This window comes from Lissotriton helveticus (assembly GCF_964261635.1).
Source record: "Lissotriton helveticus chromosome 1_1 unlocalized genomic scaffold, aLisHel1.1 SUPER_1_unloc_44, whole genome shotgun sequence".
Taxonomy (NCBI): Eukaryota; Metazoa; Chordata; class Amphibia; order Caudata; family Salamandridae; genus Lissotriton; species Lissotriton helveticus.
Window position 1 is genome coordinate 1,175,881 of NW_027611686.1, and position 17,120 is coordinate 1,193,000.

Genomic DNA, 17,120 nt, shown 5'->3' on the forward strand with positions numbered 1-17,120 from the left:
TCCAGGAGACTTTTGCCGATTCCCTGCTTAAGGAAGTGATAAAAGGTTTTCACCAGAGTAAATCCTCCAAGAGACTTTTGCTGATTCCCTGCTTAAGGAAGCGATAGGAGGTTTTCGCCAGAGTAAATCCTCCAAGAGACTTTTGCTGATTCCCTGCTTTTAGGAAGTGATAGGAGGTTTTCGCCAGAGTAAATCCTCCAGGAAACTTTTGCTGATTCCCTGCTTAAGGAAGTGATAGGAGGTTTTCACCAGAGTAAATCCTCCCGGAGACTTTTGCTGATTCCCTGCTTTTAGGAAGTGATAGGAGGTTTTCACCAGAGTAAATCCTCCAGGAGACTTTTGCTGATTCCCTGCTTAAGGAAGTGATAGGAGGTTTTCACCAGAGTAAATCCTCCAAGAGACTTTTGCTGATTCCCTGCTTAAGGAAGTGATAGGATGTTTTTTACCAGAGTAAATCCTCCAAGAGACTTTTGCTGATTCCCTGCTTTTAGGAAGTGATAGGAGGTTTTCACCAGAGTAAATCCTCCAGGAGACTTTTGCTGATTCCCTGCTTAAGGAAGTGATAGGAGGTTCTCACCAGAGTAAATCCTCCAGGAGACTTTTGCTGATTCCCTGCTTAAGGAAGTGATAGGAGGTTTTCACCAGAGTAAATCCTCCAGGAGACTTTTGCTGATTCCCTGCTTTTAGGAAGTGATAGGAGGTTTTCACCAGAGTAAATCCTCCAAGAGACTTTTGCTGATTCCCTGCTTAAGGAAGTGATAGGAGGTTTTCACCAGAGTAAATCCTCCAGGAGACTTTTGCTGATTCCCTGCTTTTAGGAAGTGATAGGAGGTTTTCACCAGAGTAAATCCTCCAAGAGACTTTTGCTGATTCCCTGCTTAAGGAAGTGATAGGAGGTTTTCACCAGAGTAAATCCTCTAGGAGACTTTTGCTGATTCCCTGCTTTTAGGAAGTGATAGGAGGTTTTCACCAGAGTAAATCCTTCAAGAGACTTTTGCTGATTCCCTGCTTAAGGAAGTGATAGGAGGTTTTCACCAGAGTAAATCCTCCAAGAGACGTTTGCTGATTCCCTGCTTAAGGAAGTGATAGGAGGTTTTCACCAGAGTAAATCCTCCAGGAGACTTTTGCTGATTCCCTGCTTAAGGAAGTGATAGGAGGTTTTCGCCAGAGTAAATCCTCCAGGAGACTTTTGCTGATTCCCTGCTTAAGGAAGTGATAGGAGGTTTTCACCAGAGTAAATCCTCCAGGAGACTTTTGCTGATTCTCTGCTTAAGGAAGTGATAGGAGGTTTTCACCAGAGTAAATCCTCCAGGAGACTTTTGATGATTCCCTACTTAAGGAAGTGATAGGAGGTTTTCACCAGAGTAAATCCTCCAAGAGACTTTTGCTGATTCCCTGCTTAAGGAAGTGATAGGAGGTTTTCACCAGAGTAAATCCTCCAAGAGACTTTTGCTGATTCCCTGCTTAAGAAAGTGATAGGAGGTTTTCACCAGAGTAAATCCTCCAAGAGACTTTGGCTGATTCCCTGCTTTTAGGAAGTGATAGGAGGTTTTCACCAGAGTAAATCCTCCAGGAGACTTTTGCTGATTCCCTGCTTTTAGGAAGTGATAGGAGGTCTTCACCAGAGTAAATCCTCCAAGAGACTTTTGCTGATTCCCTGCTTAAGGAAGTGATAGGAGGTTTTCACCCGAGTAAATCCTCCAGGAGACTTTTGCTGATTCCCTGCTTTTAGGAAGTGATAGGAGGTCTTCACCAGAGTAAATCCTCCAAGAGACTTTTGCTGATTCCCTGCTTAAGGAAGTGATAGGAGGTTTTCACCAGAGTACGTCCTCCAAGAGACTTTTGCTGATTCCCTGCTTTTAGGAAGTGATAGGAGGTTTTCACCAGAGTAAATCGTCCAAGAGACTTTTGCTGATTCCCTGCTTTTAGGAAGTGATAGGAGGTTTTCACCAGAGTAAATCCTCCTAGAGACTTTTGCTGATTCCCTGCTTTTAGGAAGTGATAGGAGGTTTTCACCAGAGTAAATCCTCCAGGAGACTTTTGCTGATTCCCTGCTTAAGGAAGTGATAGGAGGTTTTCACCAGAATGAATCCTCCAGGAGACTTTTGCTGATTCCTGCTTAAGGAAGTGATAGGAGGTTTTCATCAGAGTAAATCCTCCAGGAGACTTTTGCTGATTCCCTGCTTAAGGGAGTGATAGGAGGTTTTCACCAGAGTAAATCCTCCAAGAGACTTTTGCTGATTCCCTGCTTTTAGGAAGTGATAGGAGGTTTTCACCAGAGTAAATCCTCCTAGAGACTTTTGCTGATTCCCTGCTTTTAGGAAGTGATAGGAGGTTTTCACCAGAGTAAATCCTCCAAGAGACTTTTGCTGATTCCCTGCTTAAGGAAGTGATAGGAGGTTTTCACCAGAGTACGTCCTCCAAGAGACTTTTGCTGATTCCCTGCTTAAGGAAGTGATAGGAGTTTTTCACCAGAGTAAATCCTCCTAGAGACTTTTGCTGATTCCCTGCTTTTAGGAAGTGATAGGAGGTTTTCACCAGAGTAAATCCTCCAAGAGACTTTTGCTGATTCACTGCTTTTAGGAAGTGATAGGAGGTTTTCACCGGAGTAAATCCTCCAGGAGACTTTTGCCGATTCCCTGCTTAAGGAAGTGATAAAAGGTTTTCACCAGAGTAAATCTTCCAAGAGACTTTTGCTGATTCCCTGCTAAAGGAAGCGATAGGAGGTTTTCGCCAGAGTAAATCCTCCAAGAGACTTTTGCTGATTCCCTGCTTTTAGGAAGTGATAGGAGGTTTTCGCCAGAGTAAATCCTCCAGGAGACTTTTGCTGTTTCCCTGCTGAAGGAAGTGACAGGAGGTTTTGACCAGCATAAATCCTTCAGGAGACTTTTGCTGATTCCCTGCTTAAGGAAGTGATAGGAGGTTTTCACCAGAGTAAATCCTCCAGGAGACTTTTGCTGATTCCTGCTTTTAGGAAGTGATAGGAGGTCTTCACCAGAGTAAATCCTCCAAGAGACTTTTGCTGATTCCCTGCTTAAGGAAGTGATAGGAGGTTTTCACCAGAGTACGTCCTCCAAGAGACTTTTGCTGATTCCCTGCTTTTAGGAAGTGATAGGAGGTTTTCACCAGAGTAAATCCTCCAAGAGACTTTTGCTGATTCCCTGCTTTTAGGAAGTGATAGGAGGTTTTCACCAGAGTAAATCCTCCTAGAGACTTTTGCTGATTCCCTGTTTTTAGGAAGTGATAGGAGGTTTTCACCAGAGTAAATCCTCCAGGAGACTTTTGCTGATTCCCTGCTTAAGGAAGTGATAGGAGGTTTTCACCAGAATGAATCCTCCAGGAGACTTTTGCTGATTCCTGCTTAAGGAAGTGATAGGAGGTTTTCATCAGAGTAAATCCTCCAGGAGACTTTTGCTGATTCCCTGCTTAAGGGAGTGATAGGAGGTTTTCACCAGAGTAAATCCTCCAAGAGACTTTTGCTGATTCCCTGCTTTTAGGAAGTGATAGGAGGTTTTCACCAGAGTAAATCCTCCTAGAGACTTTTGCTGATTCCCTGCTTTTAGGAAGTGATAGGAGGTTTTCACCAGAGTAAATCCTCCAAGAGACTTTTGCTGATTCCCTGCTTAAGGAAGTGATAGGAGGTTTTCACCAGAGTACGTCCTCCAAGAGACTTTTGCTGATTCCCTGCTTTTAGGAAGTGATAGGAGGTTTTCACCAGAGTAAATCCTCCAAGAGACTTTTGCTGATTCCCTGCTTAAGGAAGTGATAGGAGGTTTTCACCAGAGTAAATCCTCCAGGAGACTTTTGCCGATTCCCTGCTTTTAGGATGTGATAGAAGGTTTTCACCAGAGTAAATCCTCCAGGAGACTTTTGCTGATTCCCTGCTTTGAGGAAGTGATAGAAGGTTTTCACCAGAGTAAATCCTCCAGGAGACTTTTGCTGATTCCCTGCTTTTAGGAAGTGATAGGAGGTTTTCACCAGAGTAAATCCTCCAAGAGACTTTTGCTGATTCCCTGCTTAAGGAAGTGATAGGAGGTTTTCACCAGAGTAAATCCTCCAAGAGACTTTTGCTGATTCACTGCTTTTAGGAAGTGATAGGAGGTTTTCACCGGAGTAAATCCTCCAGGAGACTTTTGCCGATTCCCTGCTTAAGGAAGTGATAAAAGGTTTTCACCAGAGTAAATCCTCCAGGAAACTTTTGCTGATTCCCTGCTTAAGGAAGTGATAGGATGTTTTTTACCAGAGTAAATCCTCCAAGAGACTTTTGCTGATTCCCTGCTTTTAGGAAGTGATAGGAGGTTTTCACCAGAGTAAATCCTCCAAGAGACTTTTGCTGATTCCCTGCTTTTAGGAAGTGATAGAAGGTTTTCGCCAGAGTAAATCCTCCAGGAAACTTTTGCTGATTCCCTGCTTAAGGAAGTGATAGGAGGTTTTCACCAGAATAAATCCTCCCGGAGACTTTTGCTGATTCCCTGCTTTTAGGAAGTGATAGGAGGTTTTCACCAGAGTAAATCCTCCAGGAGACTTTTGCTGATTCCCTGCTTAAGGAAGTGATAGGAGGTTTTCACCAGAGTAAATCCTCCAAGAGACTTTTGCTGATTCCCTGCTTAAGGAAGTGATAGGATGTTTTTTACCAGAGTAAATCCTCCAAGAGACTTTTGCTGATTCCCTGCTTTTAGGAAGTGATAGGAGGTTTTCACCAGAGTAAATCCTCCAGGAGACTTTTGCTGATTCCCTGCTTAAGGAAGTGATAGGAGGTTTTCACCAGAATGAATCCTCCAGGAAACTTTTGCTGATTCCTGCTTAAGGAAGTGATAGGAGGTTTTCATCAGAGTAAATCCTCCAGGAGACTTTTGCTGATTCCCTGCTTAAGGGAGTGATAGGAGGCTTTCACCAGAGTAAATCCTCCAAGAGACTTTTGCTGATTCCCTGCTTTTAGGAAGTGATAGGAGGTTTCCACCAGAGTAAATCCTCCTAGAGACTTTTGCTGATTCCCTGCTTTTAGGAAGTGATAGGAGGTTTTCACCAGAGTAAATCCTCCAAGAGACTTTTGCTGATTCCCTGCTTAAGGAAGTGATATGAGGTTTTCACCAGAGTACGTCCTCCAAGAGACTTTTGCTGATTCCCTGCTTTTAGGAAGTGATAGGAGGTTTTCACCAGAGTAAATCCTCCAAGAGACTTTTGCTGATTCCCTGCTTAAGGAAGTGATAGGAGGTTTTCACCAGAGTAAATCCTCCAGGAGACTTTTGCCGATTCCCTGCTTTTAGGATGTGATAGAAGGTTTTCACCAGAGTAAATCCTTCAGGAGACTTTTGCTGATTCCCTGCTTTGAGGAAGTGATAGAAGGTTTTCACCAGAGTAAATCCTCCAGGAGACTTTTGCTGATTCCCTGCTTTTAGGAAGTGATAGGAGGTTTTCACCAGAGTAAATCCTCCAAGAGACTTTTGCTGATTCACTGCTTTTAGGAAGTGATAGGAGGTTTTCACCGGAGTAAATCCTCCAGGAGACTTTTGCCGATTCCCTGCTTAAGGAAGTGATAAAAGGTTTTCACCAGAGTAAATCCTCCAAGAGACTTTTGCTGATTCCCTGCTTAAGGAAGCGATAGGAGGTTTTCGCCAGAGTAAATCCTCCAAGAGACTTTTGCTGATTCCCTGCTTTTAGGAAGTGATAGGAGGTTTTCGCCAGAGTAAATCCTCCAGGAAACTTTTGCTGATTCCCTGCTTAAGGAAGTGATAGGAGGTTTTCACCAGAGTAAATCCTCCCGGAGACTTTTGCTGATTCCCTGCTTTTAGGAAGTGATAGGAGGTTTTCACCAGAGTAAATCCTCCAGGAGACTTTTGCTGATTCCCTGCTTAAGGAAGTGATAGGAGGTTTTCACCAGAGTAAATCCTCCAAGAGACTTTTGCTGATTCCCTGCTTAAGGAAGTGATAGGATGTTTTTTACCAGAGTAAATCCTCCAAGAGACTTTTGCTGATTCCCTGCTTTTAGGAAGTGATAGGAGGTTTTCACCAGAGTAAATCCTCCAGGAGACTTTTGCTGATTCCCTGCTTAAGGAAGTGATAGGAGGTTCTCACCAGAGTAAATCCTCCAGGAGACTTTTGCTGATTCCCTGCTTAAGGAAGTGATAGGAGGTTTTCACCAGAGTAAATCCTCCAGGAGACTTTTGCTGATTCCCTGCTTTTAGGAAGTGATAGGAGGTTTTCACCAGAGTAAATCCTCCAAGAGACTTTTGCTGATTCCCTGCTTAAGGAAGTGATAGGAGGTTTTCACCAGAGTAAATCCTCCAGGAGACTTTTGCTGATTCCCTGCTTTTAGGAAGTGATAGGAGGTTTTCACCAGAGTAAATCCTCCAAGAGACTTTTGCTGATTCCCTGCTTAAGGAAGTGATAGGAGGTTTTCACCAGAGTAAATCCTCTAGGAGACTTTTGCTGATTCCCTGCTTTTAGGAAGTGATAGGAGGTTTTCACCAGAGTAAATCCTTCAAGAGACTTTTGCTGATTCCCTGCTTAAGGAAGTGATAGGAGGTTTTCACCAGAGTAAATCCTCCAAGAGACGTTTGCTGATTCCCTGCTTAAGGAAGTGATAGGAGGTTTTCACCAGAGTAAATCCTCCAGGAGACTTTTGCTGATTCCCTGCTTAAGGAAGTGATAGGAGGTTTTCGCCAGAGTAAATCCTCCAGGAGACTTTTGCTGATTCCCTGCTTAAGGAAGTGATAGGAGGTTTTCACCAGAGTAAATCCTCCAGGAGACTTTTGCTGATTCTCTGCTTAAGGAAGTGATAGGAGGTTTTCACCAGAGTAAATCCTCCAGGAGACTTTTGATGATTCCCTACTTAAGGAAGTGATAGGAGGTTTTCACCAGAGTAAATCCTCCAAGAGACTTTTGCTGATTCCCTGCTTAAGGAAGTGATAGGAGGTTTTCACCAGAGTAAATCCTCCAAGAGACTTTTGCTGATTCCCTGCTTAAGAAAGTGATAGGAGGTTTTCACCAGAGTAAATCCTCCAAGAGACTTTGGCTGATTCCCTGCTTTTAGGAAGTGATAGGAGGTTTTCACCAGAGTAAATCCTCCAGGAGACTTTTGCTGATTCCCTGCTTTTAGGAAGTGATAGGAGGTCTTCACCAGAGTAAATCCTCCAAGAGACTTTTGCTGATTCCCTGCTTAAGGAAGTGATAGGAGGTTTTCACCCGAGTAAATCCTCCAGGAGACTTTTGCTGATTCCCTGCTTTTAGGAAGTGATAGGAGGTCTTCACCAGAGTAAATCCTCCAAGAGACTTTTGCTGATTCCCTGCTTAAGGAAGTGATAGGAGGTTTTCACCAGAGTACGTCCTCCAAGAGACTTTTGCTGATTCCCTGCTTTTAGGAAGTGATAGGAGGTTTTCACCAGAGTAAATCGTCCAAGAGACTTTTGCTGATTCCCTGCTTTTAGGAAGTGATAGGAGGTTTTCACCAGAGTAAATCCTCCTAGAGACTTTTGCTGATTCCCTGCTTTTAGGAAGTGATAGGAGGTTTTCACCAGAGTAAATCCTCCAGGAGACTTTTGCTGATTCCCTGCTTAAGGAAGTGATAGGAGGTTTTCACCAGAATGAATCCTCCAGGAGACTTTTGCTGATTCCTGCTTAAGGAAGTGATAGGAGGTTTTCATCAGAGTAAATCCTCCAGGAGACTTTTGCTGATTCCCTGCTTAAGGGAGTGATAGGAGGTTTTCACCAGAGTAAATCCTCCAAGAGACTTTTGCTGATTCCCTGCTTTTAGGAAGTGATAGGAGGTTTTCACCAGAGTAAATCCTCCTAGAGACTTTTGCTGATTCCCTGCTTTTAGGAAGTGATAGGAGGTTTTCACCAGAGTAAATCCTCCAAGAGACTTTTGCTGATTCCCTGCTTAAGGAAGTGATAGGAGGTTTTCACCAGAGTACGTCCTCCAAGAGACTTTTGCTGATTCCCTGCTTAAGGAAGTGATAGGAGTTTTTCACCAGAGTAAATCCTCCTAGAGACTTTTGCTGATTCCCTGCTTTTAGGAAGTGATAGGAGGTTTTCACCAGAGTAAATCCTCCAAGAGACTTTTGCTGATTCACTGCTTTTAGGAAGTGATAGGAGGTTTTCACCGGAGTAAATCCTCCAGGAGACTTTTGCCGATTCCCTGCTTAAGGAAGTGATAAAAGGTTTTCACCAGAGTAAATCTTCCAAGAGACTTTTGCTGATTCCCTGCTAAAGGAAGCGATAGGAGGTTTTCGCCAGAGTAAATCCTCCAAGAGACTTTTGCTGATTCCCTGCTTTTAGGAAGTGATAGGAGGTTTTCGCCAGAGTAAATCCTCCAGGAAACTTTTGCTGATTCCCTGCTTAAGGAAGTGATAGGAGGTTTTCACCAGAGTAAATCCTCCCGGAGACTTTTGCTGATTCCCTGCTTTTAGGAAGTGATAGGAGGTTTTCACCAGAGTAAATCCTCCAGGAGACTTTTGCTGATTCCCTGCTTAAGGAAGTGATAGGAGGTTTTCACCAGAGTAAATCCTCCAAGAGACTTTTGCTGATTCCCTGCTTAAGGAAGTGATAGGATGTTTTTTACCAGAGTAAATCCTCCAAGAGACTTTTGCTGATTCCCTGCTTTTAGGAAGTGATAGGAGGTTTTCACCAGAGTAAATCCTCCAGGAGACTTTTGCTGATTCCCTGCTTAAGGAAGTGATAGGAGGTTCTCACCAGAGTAAATCCTCCAGGAGACTTTTGCTGATTCCCTGCTTAAGGAAGTGATAGGAGGTTTTCACCAGAGTAAATCCTCCAGGAGACTTTTGCTGATTCCCTGCTTTTAGGAAGTGATAGGAGGTTTTCACCAGAGTAAATCCTCCAAGAGACTTTTGCTGATTCCCTGCTTAAGGAAGTGATAGGAGGTTTTCACCAGAGTAAATCCTCCAGGAGACTTTTGCTGATTCCCTGCTTTTAGGAAGTGATAGGAGGTTTTCACCAGAGTAAATCCTCCAAGAGACTTTTGCTGATTCCCTGCTTAAGGAAGTGATAGGAGGTTTTCACCAGAGTAAATCCTCCAGGAGACTTTTGCTGATTCCCTGCTTTTAGGAAGTGATAGGAGGTTTTCACCAGAGTAAATCCTTCAAGAGACTTTTGCTGATTCCCTGCTTAAGGAAGTGATAGGAGGTTTTCCCCAGAGTAAATCCTCCAAGAGACGTTTGCTGATTCCCTGCTTAAGGAAGTGATAGGAGGTTTTCACCAGAGTAAATCCTCCAGGAGACTTTTGCTGATTCCCTGGTTAAGGAAGTGATAGGAGGTTTTCGCCAGAGTAAATCCTCCAGGAGACTTTTGCTGATTCCCTGCTTAAGGAAGTGATAGGAGGTTTTCACCAGAGTAAATCCTCCAGGAGACTTTTGCTGATTCTCTGCTTAAGGAAGTGATAGGAGGTTTTCACCAGAGTAAATCCTCCAGGAGACTTTTGCTGATTCTCTGCTTAAGGAAGTGATAGGAGGTTTTCACCAGAGTAAATCCTACAGGAGACTTTTGATGATTCCCTACTTAAGGAAGTGATAGGAGGTTTTCACCAGAGTAAATCCTCAAAGAGACTTTTGCTGATTCCCTGCTTAAGGAAGTGATAGGAGGTTTTCACCAGAGTAAATCCTCCAAGAGACTTTTGCTGATTCCCTGCTTAAGAAAGTGATAGGAGGTTTTCACCAGAGTAAATCCTCCAAGAGACTTTGGCTGATTCCCTGCTTTTAGGAAGTGATAGGAGGTTTTCACCAGAGTAAATCCTCCAGGAGACTTTTGCTGTTTCCCTGCTGAAGGAAGTGACAGGAGGTTTTCACCAGCATAAATCCTTCAGGAGACTTTTGCTGATTCCCTGCTTAAGGAAGTGATAGGAGGTTTTCACCAGAGTAAATCCTCCAGGAGACTTTTGCTGATTCCCTGCTTTTAGGAAGTGATAGGAGGTCTTCACCAGAGTAAATCCTCCAAGAGACTTTTGCTGATTCCCTGCTTAAGGAAGTGATAGGAGGTTTTCACCAGAGTACGTCCTCCAAGAGACTTTTGCTGATTCCCTGCTTTTAGGAAGTGATAGGAGGTTTTCACCAGAGTAAATCCTCCAAGAGACTTTTGCTGATTCCCTGCTTTTAGGAAGTGATAGGAGGTTTTCACCAGAGTAAATCCTCCTAGAGACTTTTGCTGATTCCCTGCTTTTAGGAAGTGATAGGAGGTTTTCACCAGAGTAAATCCTCCAGGAGACTTTTGCTGATTCCCTGCTTAAGGAAGTGGTAGGAGGTTTTCACCAGAATGAATCCTCCAGGAGACTTTTGCTGATTCCTGCTTAAGGAAGTGATAGGAGGTTTTCATCAGAGTAAATCCTCCAGGAGACTTTTGCTGATTCCCTGCTTAAGGGAGTGATAGGAGGTTTTCACCAGAGTAAATCCTCCAAGAGACTTTTGCTGATTCCCTGCTTTTAGGAAGTGATAGGAGGTTTTCACCAGAGTAAATCCTCCTAGAGACTTTTGCTGATTCCCTGCTTTTAGGAAGTGATAGGAGGTTTTCACCAGAGTAAATCCTCCAAGAGACTTTTGCTGATTCCCTGCTTAAGGAAGTGATAGGAGGTTTTCACCAGAGTACGTCCTCCAAGAGACTTTTGCTGATTCCCTGCTTTTAGGAAGTGATAGGAGGTTTTCACCAGAGTAAATCCTCCAAGAGACTTTTGCTGATTCCCTGCTTAAGGAAGTGATAGGAGGTTTTCACCAGAGTAAATCCTTCAGGAGACTTTTGCCGATTCCCTGCTTTTAGGATGTGATAGAAGGTTTTCACCACAGTAAATCCTCCAGGAGACTTTTGCTGATTCCCTGCTTTGAGGAAGTGATAGAAGGTTTTCACCAGAGTAAATCCTCCAGGAGACTTTTGCTGATTCCCTGCTTTTAGGAAGTGATAGGAGGTTTTCACCAGAGTAAATCCTCCAAGAGACTTTTGCTGATTCCCTGCTTAAGGAAGTGATAGGAGGTTTTCACAAGAGTAAATCCTCCAAGAGACTTTTGCTGATTCACTGCTTTTAGGAAGTGATAGGAGGTTTTCACCGGAGTAAATCCTCCGGGAGACTTTTGCCGATTCCCTGCTTAAGGAAGTGATAAAAGGTTTTCACCAGAGTAAATCCTCCAAGAGACTTTTGCTGATTCCCTGCTTAAGGAAGCGATAGGAGGTTTTCGCCAGAGTAAATCCTCCAAGAGACTTTTGCTGATTCCCTGCTTTTAGGAAGTGATAGGAGGTTTTCACCAGAGTAAATCCTCCAGGAGACTTTTGCTGATTCCCTGCTTAAGGAAGTGATAGGAGGTTTTCACCAGAGTAAATCCTCCAAGAGACTTTTGCTGATTCCCTGCTTAAGGAAGTGATAGGATGTTTTTTACCAGAGTAAATCCTCCAAGAGACTTTTGCTGATTCCCTGCTTTTAGGAAGTGATAGGAGGTTTTCACCAGAGTAAATCCTCCAGGAGACTTTTGCTGATTCCCTGCTTAAGGAAGTGATAGGAGGTTCTCACCAGAGTAAATCCTCCAGGAGACTTTTGCTGATTCCCTGCTTAAGGAAGTGATAGGAGGTTTTCACCAGAGTAAATCCTCCAGGAGACTTTTGCTGATTCCCTGCTTTTAGGAAGTGATAGGAGGTTTTCACCAGAGTAAATCCTCCAAGAGACTTTTGCTGATTCCCTGCTTAAGGAAGTGATAGGAGGTTTTCACCAGAGTAAATCCTCCAGGAGACTTTTGCTGATTCCCTGCTTTTAGGAAGTGATAGGAGGTTTTCACCAGAGTAAATCCTCCAAGAGACTTTTGCTGATTCCCTGCTTAAGGAAGTGATAGGAGGTTTTCACCAGAGTAAATCCTCCAGGAGACTTTTGCTGATTCCCTGCTTTTAGGAAGTGATAGGAGGTTTTCACCAGAGTAAATCCTCCAAGAGACTTTTGCTGATTCCCTGCTTAAGGAAGTGATAGGAGGTTTTCACCAGAGTATATACTCCAAGAGACTTTTGCTGATTCCCTGCTTTTAGGAAGTGAGAGGAGGTTTTCACCAGAGTAAATCCTCCAAGAGACTTTTGCTGATTCCCTGCTTAAGGAAGTGATAGGAGGTTTTCACCAGAGTAAATCCTCGAAGAGACTTTTGTTGATTCCCTGCTTTTAGGAAGTGATAGGAGGTTTTCACCAGAGTGAATCCTCCAGGAGACTTTTGCTGATTCCCTGCTTTTAGGAAGTGATAGGAGGTTTTCACCAGAGTAAATCCTCCAGGAGACTTTTGCTGATTCCCTGCTTTTAGGAAGTGATAGGAGGTTTTCACCAGAGTAAATCCTCCAAGAGACTTTTGCTGATTCCCTGCTTAAGGAAGTGATAGGAGGTTCTCACCAGAGTAAATCCTCCAGGAGACTTTTGATGATTCCCTACTTAAGGAAGTGATAGGAGGTTTTCACCAGAGTAAATCCTCCAAGAGACTTTTGCTGATTCCCTGCTTAAGGAAGTGATAGGATGTTTTCACCAGAGTAAATCCTCCAAGAGACTTTTGCTGATTCCCTGCTTAAGAAAGTGATAGGAGGTTTTCACCAGAGTAAATCCTCCAAGAGACTTTTGCTGATTCCCTGCTTTTAGGAACTGATAGGAGGTTTTCACCAGAGTAAATCCTCCAGGAGACTTTTGCTGTTTCCCTGCTGAAGGAAGTGACAGGAGGTTTTCACCAGCATAAATCCTTCAGGAGACTTTTGCTGATTCCCTGCTTAAGGAAGTGATAGGAGGTTTTCACCAGAGTAAATCCTCCAGGAGACTTTTGCTGATTCCCTGCTTTTAGGAAGTGATAGGAGGTCTTCACCAGAGTAAATCCTCCAAGAGACTTTTGCTGATTCCCTGCTTAAGGAAGTGATAGGAGGTTTTCACCAGAGTACGTCCTCCAAGAGACTTTTGCTGATTCCCTGCTTTTAGGAAGTGATAGGAGGTTTTCACCAGAGTAAATCCTCCTAGAGACTTTTGCTGATTCCCTGCTTTTAGGAAGTGATAGGAGGTTTTCACCAGAGTAAATCCTCCAGGAGACTTTTGCTGATTCCCTGCTTAAGGAAGTGATAGGAGGTTTTCACCAGAATGAATCCTCCAGGAGACTTTTGCTGATTCCTGCTTAAGGAAGTGATAGGAGGTTTTCATCAGAGTAAATCCTCCAGGAGACTTTTGCTGATTCCCTGCTTAAGGGAGTGATAGGAGGTTTTCACCAGAGTAAATCCTCCAAGAGACTTTTGCTGATTCCCTGCTTTTAGGAAGTGATAGGAGGTTTTCACCAGAGTAAATCCTCCTAGAGACTTTTGCTGATTCCCTGCTTTTAGGAAGTGATAGGAGGTTTTCACCAGAGTAAATCCTCCAAGAGACTTTTGCTGATTCCCTGCTTAAGGAAGTGATAGGAGGTTTTCACCAGAGTACGTCCTCCAAGAGACTTTTGCTGATTCCCTGCTTTTAGGAAGTGATAGTAGGTTTTCACCAGAGTAAATCCTCCAAGAGACTTTTGCTGATTCCCTGCTTAAGGAAGTGATAGGAGGTTTTCACCAGAGTAAATCCTCCAGGAGACTTTTGCCGATTCCCTGCTTTTAGGATGTGATAGAAGGTTTTCACCAGAGTAAATCCTCCAGGAGACTTTTGCTGATTCCCTGCTTTGAGGAAGTGATAGAAGGTTTTCACCAGAGTAAATCCTCCAGGAGACTTTTGCTGATTCCCTGCTTTTAGGAAGTGATAGGAGGTTTTCACCAGAGTAAATCCTCCAAGAGACTTTTGCTGATTCCCTGCTTAAGGAAGTGATAGGAGGTTTTCACCAGAGTAAATCCTTCAAGAGACTTTTGCTGATTCACTGCTTTTAGGAAGTGATAGGAGGTTTTCACCGGAGTAAATCTTCCAGGAGACTTTTGCCGATTCCCTGCTTAAGGAAGTGATAAAAGGTTTTCACCAGAGTAAATCCTCCAAGAGACTTTTGCTGATTCCCTGCTTAAGGAAGCGATAGGAGGTTTTCGCCAGAGTAAATCCTCCAAGAGACTTTTGCTGATTCCCTGCTTTTAGGAAGTGATAGGAGGTTTTCGCCAGAGTAAATCCTCCAGGAAACTTTTGCTGATTCCCTGCTTAAGGAAGTGATAGGAGGTTTTCACCAGAGTAAATCTTCCCAGAGACTTTTGCTGATTCCCTGCTTTTAGGAAGTGATAGGAGGTTTTCACCAGAGTAAATCCTCCAGGAGACTTTTGCTGATTCCCTGCTTAAGGAAGTGATAGGAGGTTTTCACCAGAGTAAATCCTCCAAGAGACTTTTGCTGATTCCCTGCTTAAGGAAGTGATAGGATGTTTTTTACCAGAGTAAATCCTCCAAGAGACTTTTGCTGATTCCCTGCTTTTAGGAAGTGATAGGAGGTTTTCACCAGAGTAAATCCTCCAGGAGACTTTTGCTGATTCCCTGCTTAAGGAAGTGATAGGAGGTTCTCACCAGAGTAAATCCTCCAGGAGACTTTTGCTGATTCCCTGCTTAAGGAAGTGATAGGAGGTTTTCACCAGAGTAAATCCTCCAGGAGACTTTTGCTGATTCCCTGCTTTTAGGAAGTGATAGGAGGTTTTCACCAGAGTAAATCCTCCAAGAGACTTTTGCTGATTCCCTGCTTAAGGAAGTGATAGGAGGTTTTCACCAGAGTAAATCCTCCAGGAGACTTTTGCTGATTCCCTGCTTTTAGGAAGTGATAGGAGGTTTTCACCAGAGTAAATCCTCCAAGAGACTTTTGCTGATTCCCTGCTTAAGGAAGTGATAGGAGGTTTTCACCAGAGTAAATCCTCCAGGAGACTTTTGCTGATTCCCTGCTTTTAGGAAGTGATAGGAGGTTTTCACCAGAGTAAATCCTCCAAGAGACTTTTGCTGATTCCCTGCTTAAGGAAGTGATAGGAGGTTTTCACCAGAGTATATCCTCCAAGAGACTTTTGCTGATTCCCTGCTTTTAGGAAGTGAGAGGAGGTTTTCACCAGAGTAAATCCTCCAAGAGACTTTTGCTGATTCCCTGCTTAAGGAAGTGATAGGAGGTTTTCACCAGAGTAAATCCTCGAAGAGACTTTTGTTGATTCCCTGCTTTTAGGAAGTGATAGGAGGTTTTCACCAGAGTGAATCCTCCAGGAGACTTTTGCTGATTCCCTGCTTTTAGGAAGTGATAGGAGGTTTTCACCAGAGTAAATCCTCCATGAGACTTTTGCTGATTCCCTGCTTTTAGGAAGTGATAGGAGGTTTTCACCGGAGTAAATCCTCCAAGAGACTTTTGCTGATTCCCTGCTTAAGGAAGTGATAGGAGGTTTTCACCAGAGTAAATCCTCCAAGAGACTTTTGCTGATTCCCTGCTTTTAGGAAGTGATAGGAGGTTTTCACCGGAGTAAATCCTCCAGGAGACTTTTGCCGATTCCCTGCTTAAGGAAGTGATAAAAGGTTTTCACCAGAGTAAATCCTCCAAGAGACTTTTGCTGATTCCCTGTTTAAGGAAGGGATAGGAGGTTTTCACCAGAGTAAATCCTCCAAGAGACTTTTGCTGATTCCCTGCTTTAGGAAGTGATAGGAGGTTTTCACCAGAGTAAATCCTCCAAGAGACTTTTGCTGATTCCCTGCTTTTAGGAAGTGATAGGAGGTTTTCACCAGAGTAAATCCTCAAAGAGACTTTTGCTGATTCACTGCTTTTAGGAAGTGATAGGAGGTTTTCACCAGAGTAAATCCTCCAGGAGACGTTTGCTGATTCCCTGCTTTTAGGAAGTGATAGGAGGTTTTCACCAGAGTAAATCCTCCAGGAGACTTTTGCTGATGCCCTGCTTAAGGAAGTGATAGGAGGTTTTCACCAGAATAAATCCTCCAGGAGACTTTTGCTGATTCCCTGCTTAAGGAAGTGATAGTAGGTTTTCATCAGAGTAAATCCTCCAGGAGACTTTTGCTGATTCCCTGCTTAAGGAGGTGATAGTAGGTTTTCACCAGAGTAAATCCTCCAAGACACTTTTGCGGATTCCCTGTTTTTAGGAAGTGATAGGAGGTCTTAACCAGAGTACATCCTCCAAGAGACTTTCGCTGATTCCCTGCTTAAGGAAGTGATAGGAGGTTTTCACCAGAGTAAATCCTCCAAGAGACTTTTGCTGATTCCCTGCTTTTAGGAAGTGATAGGAGGTTTTCAATAGAGTAAATCCTCCTAGAGACTTTTGCTGATTCCCTGCTTTTAGGAAGTGATAGGAGGTTTTCACCAGAGTAAATCCTCCAAGAGACTTTTGCTGATTCCCTGCTTAAGGAAGTGATAGGAGGTTTTCACCAGAGTACGTCCTCTAGGAAACTTTTGCTGATTCCCTGCTTTTAGGAAGTGATAGGAGGTTTTCACCAGAGTACGTCCTCCAGGAGACTTTTGCTGATTCCCTGCTTTTAGGAAGTGATAGGAGGTTTTCACCAGAGTAAATCCTCCAAGAGACTTTTGCTGATTCCCTGCTTAAGGAAGTGATAGGAGGTTTTCACCAGAGTAAATCCTCCAGGAGACTTTTGTTGATTCCCTGCTTTTAGGAAGTGATAGGAGGTTTTCACCAGAGTGAATCCTCCAGGAGACTTTTGCTGATTCCCTGCTTTTAGGAAGTGATAGGAGGTTTTCACCAGAGTAAATCCTCCAGGAGACTTTTGCTGATTCCCTGCTTTTAGGAAGTGATAGGAGGTTTTCACCAGAGTAAATCCTCCAGGAGACTTTTGCTGATTCCCTGCTTAAGGAAGTGATAGGAGGTTTTCACCAGAGTATATCCTCCAAGAGACTTTTGCTGATTCCCTGCTTTTAGGAAGTGATAGGAGGTTTTCACCAGAGTAAATCCTCCAAGAGACTTTTGCTGATTCCCTGCTTAAGGAAGTGATAGGAGGTTTTCACCAGAGTAAATCCTCCAGGAGACTTTTGTTGATTCCCTGCTTTTAGGAAGTGATAGGAGGTTTTCACCAGAGTGAATCCTCCAGGAGACTTTTGCTGATTCCCTGCTTTTAGGAAGTGATAGGAGGTTTTCACCAGAGTAAATCCTCCAGGAGACTTTTGCTGATTCCCTGCTTTTAGGAAGTGATAGGAGGTTTTCACCAGAGTAAATCCTCCAAGAGACTTTTGCTGATTCCCTGCTTTTAAGAA